This window comes from Pipistrellus kuhlii, unplaced genomic scaffold (genome assembly GCF_014108245.1).
Source record: "Pipistrellus kuhlii isolate mPipKuh1 unplaced genomic scaffold, mPipKuh1.p scaffold_m20_p_3, whole genome shotgun sequence".
NCBI classification, from domain to species: Eukaryota; Metazoa; Chordata; class Mammalia; order Chiroptera; family Vespertilionidae; genus Pipistrellus; species Pipistrellus kuhlii.
In genome coordinates this window covers 44,096,145-44,104,463 of record NW_023425529.1, presented here as the reverse complement: position 1 = coordinate 44,104,463, position 8,319 = coordinate 44,096,145, and the positions used below count along the sequence as shown (strand labels likewise).

The window sequence follows — 8,319 nt, the reverse complement described above, 5'->3', positions numbered from 1 at the left end:
AGAGGCAAGCCTTCTTTCTTTTCTTTAACCCTCACACTGATCTTGTTCTACCCCAGTGCCTCCTTGGTAAACAGGTCTGTGCCCTCAGCCCTGATGACTCATACTTCAGTTTCTCTCCGACATGCCCAGTGGCCAAGCAGGATGGCTCTCCTGGTTATTCCCTCTTGTTGTGGACCTGTGAGCTTTTGCCTATCTGCTCTCACCTCCTCCATGTCCTCAGGGAAGCCACAGTCCAGAGTCTCATCCCACACATTTCTGGTGCTGCTGCTGCGACCCCTGCCCTCCCTCCTGGCCACGGCTCCCTGCAGTGACCAGGCACACCTCGCAGAACTGTGTTCCGAGAAGGTCCCTTTCATGTTGTCATCTAGCTTCTTGAAAACACACAGGCTCTCTATGGACCCATCGCACCCAGCCAAATGAATGCATCCTGAATCTGGAGCAGATCTTCTAAAGCATTTTGTTGGATCCCATTGTTTTACAGACAGAGAAACTGACGTTCAGAGAAAATAGTGACTTGTACGGGAAGATCCAAACCTGGCGATCAAGACCTCTACATGAAGCTCTCCGCTCCTCCTGTCTGACAGACAGACAGCCCGTCTTCCTGCACAGCGCTAGCCACAGCCCTGAGGCACGATGGTGAAGGTCAGAGTGAACGGATTCGGCCTTATTGGGCGCCTGGTCACAAGGGCTGCTTTTCACTCTGAAAAAGTGGAATTTGTTGCCATCAGTGACCCTTTCCTTGACCATAACTACATGGTCCACATGTTCCAGTAGGATTCTACTCGGGGCAACTTTAAAGGTGCCGTCGAGGCTGAGACTGGGAAGCCTGTGACCAACGGAAAGTCCATCTCCATCTTCCAGGAGCGAGATCTCGCCAACGTCAAAGGGGGTGATGCTGGCGCTGAGTATGTCTTGGGATCCACTGGTGCCTTCACTGCCTTGGAGAAGGCTGGGTCTCCCTCAGAGAGCGGATCCAAGAGGATCATCATCTCTGTGCTTCTGCCCATGTCCCCATGTTTGTGGTGGGTGTGAGCCATGGCAAGTGTGACAACTCCCTCAAGATTGTCACCAACTGCTTGGCATCCCTGGCCAAGGTCATCCACAGTCCATGCCTCACTGCCACCCAGAAGATCGTGGGTGGCCCCTCTGGGAAGCTGTGGCGCGATGGCCAAGGGGCTGCCCAGAATATCATCATCCTTGCTTCTACTGGTGCTGCTAAGGCTGTGGGCAAGGTCATTCTGAGCTGAATGGGAAGCTCACTGGCATGGGCTTTCATGTCCCCATGCTCAATGTGTCGGGTTTGGATCTGACCTACCGCCTGGAGAAAGCTGACCAACCCAATGACATCAAAAAGGTAATGAAGCCAAAACCAGTTTAGCTCAGTGGATAGAGCATCAGTCTGCGGACTGAAGGGTCCCAGGTTCGATTCCGGTCAAGGGCATGTTCCTTGGTTGTGGGCACATCCCCGGTTTGGGGTGTGCAAGAGGCAGCTGATCGATGATTCTCTCTCATCGATGTTTCTGGCTTTCTATCCCTCTCCTTTCCTCTCTGTAAAAAAATCAATAAAATACATATTTTTTTTTTTTAAAAGGTAATGAAGCAGGTGTCAGAGGGCTCCCTCAAGGACATCCTGGGTCAACCTTAGGACTGGGTTGTCTCCTGCAACTTTTTTTTAAAAAAATATATTTTATTGATTTTTTACAGAGATAGAGAGCTAGAAACATCGACGAGAGAGAAACATTGACCAGTTGCCTCTTGCACACACCCTACCTGGGATGTGCCCGTAACCAAAGTACATGCCCTTGACCGGAATCAAACCCGGGACCTTTCAGTCCGCAGACCGACGCTCTACCACTGAGCCAAACCGGTTTCGGCTCTCCTGCAACTTTAACATTGAAACCCACTCCTCCACCTTCAATGCTGGGTCTGGCATTGCCCTCAGTGACCACTTTGTCAAGCTCATTTCCTGGTGACAATGAGTTTGTTTACAGCAACAGGGTAGTGAACCTTCCAAGGAGTAAGAGGCCCCTGACCACCAGCCACAGTGAGAGGAAAAGAGGCCTCAGCTGCTGCGAAGTCCTTGCCCACAATCAAACCCCCACCACACTGAGAGTCTCCTGACCCCACAGGTTCCTCCCCAAACCCCTGGCAAAGGAGAGGGGCTTAGGAAGCCCTACATTGTCATGCACCACTACCAATCAAGTTCACCGTAATCCCCCCCCCCAAAAAAAAAAGACCTCTGCATGATATCCACCCAGAAATATTTCCTCCTACACATAAAAAAAGTGTGCAGAGACTGACCACTTACTCTCCTAAGAGCTTTGTGTAGGTTACTTATTAACTCTTCACAGCAAGCCCATAAGAGAGGTAATACTGTTCACTCATGTGGAGGTGAGGAACTGAGACATAGAGAGATTTTAGAAAACATGGCCAAGGTCACCAGCTAATTCTAGCCCTGACAGCTCCCCTTTTATCCTGGCTTTCTCTCTCTCTCTCTCTCTCTCTCTCTCTCTCTCTCTCTCTCTCTCTCTCTCCTCACACACACACACACACACACACACACCCTCGTTCATAGTCTTCCTGTGCCCGGAGAGTCCTTGCTCCCTCTGTCCTATCTGACAGACAAGAGTGTATGACTCTCACCTGCCCACACCCCTTCTCCTAGGTGAGGGCACAGTCTGCCCTCTGGCCACACATGATTGCACCAGGGTTGGGCATCTGAACCAAGGGAACACAATAAAATGCACTGGCTGAGCTAATCGGCTGCTCTTTCGTGAACATGTGAACTAACGAGGCATAGAAACCCAGTTACTTCGATGGTGGTGGGTGCCACAGAGGAGTGCCCGGAAGCCATGTGGGGCCATGTGGTAGCAGGATGAGCCGGGAGAAGAGAGGGGGCAGCGGCAGGGAGAAGGTGGGGGAGATTACCCAGGTATGCCTGCTGGTAGGCGGATGTACACATATGCCCTTCGGCCTCGCCCACTGTAGCAGTCAAATTGTCCTCAGCACATACCCAGCCCCCTGCCTTTTCCGACCCCATGAGATTTGGCCTGTTTTCCACAGTGCATTTCCTTCAGATTTCCATGCATCTTTCCAGGAAATCCTCTTTTCACTTCCACTGGTGTGAGTGTGTTTGTCTCGTACAGAGATTAAGAGCCGTGGCTGGAACACCAGCTCAAGGAACACTTCCCTGCCTTCAGAAGGAGCTCAGGTCCGATTCCTCCCGGAGCCACCCCCGTTTCCCCCAACCCTCCATCGTTTGGGTATGTTCACCTCTCCTTCCCCAGACAGATCATAATCCCCACCACTTCCATTTCCCTCGTGACCAGGAAATACTTACTGAATGATAGAATCTTCTAACTTCAGGGCACCCATTTCTAAGTTTGCTATTTGAAGTTGGACCATATTGCTACCATCTTATGTTCTAGCAGATCCACGGGTCCATCCATCATTTCTTTACCCTGGAACCTGTATTGATGTCTGTGTGCCTGGCACTGGGAATGGTTCAAATGAAGTCCTTCGTTCTTGCCCTCTGGGAGTTTCCCCTGCCTGTTCCTCCATCCCCTTCCGCACACCAAGCGCCCACCCCGACCTCACACCCACACTGCTCTCTGCTCAGGAGGATGCCCTGCAGTTCTCTCTCCCCTCCCCGCTCTCCCTCCTTTGTGATCCTTCTGTGGTACAGGAACTGACACGAGCGTCTGAGTGTGTGCGCCTTCATGCTATTTTAAGACCCCAGCACTTTGCAGAAACCTGGTGGAGAACACTGCCAAACCCGAGGGGGCGGGGGCTGAGCAACCGGAGCCTGGGGCTGACGGGGTGTCTGGGAGCCAGGTTATCGGAGCCAGCTACAGGGCTGGCTGGGACCTGCGCTGTTAACTGCGGCTTGCCTGACCCAGTCTGGCCCGATCCTGCCTCTACCTTCTCCTTGTGGGGCCCAGCCCTCGTTTCCCCCGTGGGTTGCTTGGGAGTTTGCATACCAAGCAGCATGTAAAATTATTGTGTTTCTGAAAACACACACACACACACACACACACACACACACGCAGAGAAGCCTTGAAATTCTTCTTGGCACAGGTCCAGGGATTTATTTATGACATTCCCAGGGGGTGGGAGAGACAGAAGTCTGGACTTTGCAGACTGAGTGGTGTGCCGTCATCTTATCAACATAACCACCGGCTCTGGTGTGCACTTACTAAAGACCCACCGCATGCCTGAGCCAGGCTGGGGGGCGGGGGGAGGGCACAGGTGCTCAGTGCTCACACAGCAGGATGTCCTCCCTCCCCCCACTCCCCACCAGAGGAATATCAACACGGTATAGACATGCTTTTACCACCGATCCCCCCTGGGCTCACTCTCCCACCAGCCCCCATTCCTCACTTTCTGGCTCTCCTTCTCCTTGTGTCTGCAGCCTCTGCCCCCTGCCCACTCCACTTTGGGGGCCAGGCTGCCCTGCCCATGGATGTCCAGTCCTCTAAAGAAAAGCTCATAGCCGAAACTGGTTTGGCTCAGTGGATAGAGCATCGGCCTGTGGACTGAAAGGTCCCAGGTTCGATTCCGGTCAAGGGCATGTACCTTGGTTGAGGGCACATCCCCAGTGGGGGGTGTGCAGGAGGCAGCTGGTTGATGTTCTTCTCTCATCGATGTTTCTGGCTCTCTATCCCTCTCCCTTCCTCTCTGTAAAAAATCAATAAAATATATTTTAAAAAAATAAAATAAAGAAAACTCATGGCTGGCTTCTGCACATGTGAGGAAATCTGGTTGCAGTGTGCTAACTCTTCTCTGATCCTTTGCAGCCGGACATTGAACAGACACAGGGTTCACGCTGAGGCGTGGCGGGGTCTGAGGCTGGGGGAGAAAGCTGGGGTGTCCGAGCCTCTTAGGACCATTTCAAGTCCTAAAGACGGACTGTGGGCCTTTCAGAGGGAACTGCGTGGAGACAGAGAGTCAGGCCTATGGAGCTGGGGAGCGGACCTTAACGCTGCCCCATCAGGTCTCCTTCCCTTCTCTAGCCCCCCGTCTGAGAGGGAACCTGGCAGGACAGGAGGCTGCTGTTGCCGCCCTGGTCTCTGCAGAGGTGGGACGAGGTGGGTCTAAAGGCCCCTGGTCTCTGCAGAGGTGGGAAGCGGTGGTCTAAAGGTGTCCGCACTTCCCCATGGAGACCCTGGCTCTGAAGGGGAAGGCATGCAATCAACATCTGTGCCGTGATGGATCTTCAGCAAATGTGATTTTCCTTCAAGACCTAGAGGTAACCTCTCCATTGGAAGCATAGAATGGTCTGTTGGTGATGAGACAGACAGACAGATAGTTAGAAGGCCACTGCGTTTACCTCGGGCATCATAGGACTCTTAAACATCAAAGGCCACCATCCAGAAAATAACCAGATCAGGGGACAGGGAATCAAACATGTGAAGTAAAACAGAGGCACTGGAAGAACAACAGGCCGGTGCCCTTTAGGGATGGCAGACACTTCCCTACCTTACGCAGCCTAGGCTCCACGCTCGGAAATGTAGGCTCCTCACTCTTTTTTTAGGAAAGAAATCCCCAAAGTTCCAGTGACCTCACAGGCCTCTGGAAGTCTCTCCCTCCTTGGGAAGCGGGGCCTAGTCTCGCAGAATGAGTGAGGTGGGGAGACGTGCCTTCTAGCTGCCTTTCCTGGGGGGCACGCAGGTGTGGGCAGGCTCAGCTGCCTGGGCAGCCGGTGGTGAGGCGGGGCCGTGCCTGGCGGGGAGAGGACAGCCTGGGCCGGGGCCTGTGCGGGAGTGTGTGCGGATGTGCAGAGAAAGGGTGGGCACAGAAACATGCCCCTTCCCCCACAAACCCCTACAGCTATCCTGGGCAATCCTGACCTGCCTGCCCATGTGAGCGCAGAACAGCCCAGATCCACTTAGTGGAAAAAAGACCCTGAGCTTCAGTCCCAGCTCTGTTACCTATGAGCCGTGTGACTCGGGGCCCATCACTCACCCACTCTGACCTTTGAGCTCCTCATCAGCAATGTGAGGGAAATCATTTTCATCTTGCCAAATGTGGGGGACGGCAGAATGAGACCATCCTTTACCAATTGTGGACGGCTGTGGACAGGAGGAGAGTTGTGACTTCCTAGAGGCCCCGAATGCAGGCTGCCAGTCTTGAACCTCACCATACCGGTCCCCTAACTGGTAAGGCCAGGATAATAATGGTCCTTCCTCACAGGTTTGCTGTGAGGATCAAACAAGTCAATCCAAACACCGCACATTTAATGGTGTCTGGTCACAACAGGCACTCAAAACGGGCCTGGTGCTGCTCTCCAGATTGCCCGGCTCGGAGCCTGCCCTCACACCTCTGCTGTCTTCTGTCTCAGGACCAGCCCCACTATATGGAGCCTGTCCCAGCTTGCCCTGCTTGTGGCTTCTGGCCAGTTTTTTTTTTTTTTTTTTTTTTTTTTTTACAATTAAAAAAAAAAATCTGGTTTTCCCCCTAAGCTGGTCCTTCCCAGGCGTGCTGTTGCCATGGGAACCTCCAGGGGCTGCCTGGATTTGGCAGAGAAAGGGGTTGTGTATTAAATAAAACCAAGGAACCCCAACAGTGGGCCAGCCACCATGCTAACCCCCAGGACAGATGCAGACAGTGGTGGCCACAGAGAGGAATTTATGGGGGTCACTCCCCACCCTGCTGCAGCCGGCCAGATGGGTGAAATCCCATGATGCAACACTCTCCACCAGCAGGGCGCCATCATCTTTGCAGGAATGGAGCTTGGTACTGAACACCATTGCTTCCTTGTGGGGCTAAACCAAAGGATTCTCAGGCAGGGCACATGCCCAGGTTGCAGGCTCCATAGAATAAAGATTTAGATTTGATTTTTTTGAATAAAGATTTAGAATTGATTTTTTTACTACTCTTTCTCTTTGAGACAAAATCCATGACTCCATCCTATATAATAAAGAGGTAATATGCAAATTGACCCTAACGCCCTCACAAGATGGCTGCCACAAGATGGCTGCCCCCACATTGTCACAAGATGGCCAGCAGTGGAGGGCAGTTGGGGGGACCAGGCCTGCAGGGGATGGCAGTTGGGGGCGATTGGGCTGGCAGGCAGAAGCAGGTTAGGGGCAATCAGGCAGGCAAGTGGTTAGGAGCCAGCAGTCCTGGATTGTGAGAGGGATGTCCGACTGCCAGCAGTGGGACATCCAGTTGGACATCCTCTGAGGGGGTCCCAGCTTGAAGAGGGTGCAGGTTGGGCTAAGGAACAACCCCCCTCCAGTGCACAAATTTCATGTACTGGGCCTCTAGTAGTAGCATAATTAGCCTTACTTAGATGGGGAAACTGAGGCTTCAGAACACCTAAGTGACTTGCTGAAGACTTTAGTCAGTAAAATGTGGAATCAGCACCTAGAACCCAAGTCTTGTGGTGTTTGTCATTACACCAAAATGCAAGGGGAGCTTGCCTTGGAGGGTGCTTGGAGGGAGGGGAGAGGGCACAGAGCTAGTCCCCATAACCCAGTGCAAACCTTTTCTCTCTCCTCCAGGAGGTGACTCTGAGAAGACAAAAAAACAACAACACTCTTCTCTCCTCTACCACTGAAGTTTCACTCTTGAAAATGGAGACAGCCTTTAAAACAAAACAAAACAAAACAAAACAAAAACAAAAACAAAACCACAATATAGCAAGAGCCTTAAAGCATTTCTAAACTTGGGCCTCATAATTTCACTCCTAGAAGTGATCCCAAGCATATCCATATACTTCCTGACCCTACAATTCTATTGTAGGAATTCATCTTAAAGAAATACTGTAATCAAACATAGGCATCAAGATTCAACTCAGGAATGTCATCACAGTTTCAGCTGAAGTAGCAAAATATTGGCAACAAATGAATTTTCAAAAATAGAAAATTATTCATGCAAAGTACATCTATATAAAGGATTGTAGAAAAGTTTTTAGTGACAAAACTATGTCGATGATATAGTTAAAGTGTGGGAAAAGCAGGTTATAAAATATGTATAGTATAATTTAATATTTATTATTAAGTTATGCAAAACAAGAGCTGGAAGAATATTTAGCAAAATGTTTGCAAGAGTTACGTCTGGGTGGTAAAATTACAAGTATTTTTCCCCTTTAAACTTTTTTTTAAATTCATTTTTAGAGAGAGAGGAAGAGAAAGGAAGAGAGAGAGAAACACAGATCGGCTGCCTCCTGCACGCTCCCTCCTGGGGATGGAGCCTGCAACCTGGGCATGTGCCCTGCCTGAGAATCAAACCGGCAACCTCTCGGTGCATAGGGCAGTGCCCAACCAACTGAGCTACACCAGCCAGAGCCTCTTTATTATTTACATCATCAACATT

At 51.1% G+C, this 8,319-nt stretch overlaps 1 pseudogene; it reads left to right on the top strand.

The window, feature by feature from the left end:
- Positions 1–300: 300 nt before the first annotated feature.
- On the top strand, positions 301–2,062 carry LOC118728516 (annotated as a pseudogene).
- The last annotated feature ends 6,257 nt before the right edge of the window (positions 2,063–8,319 follow it).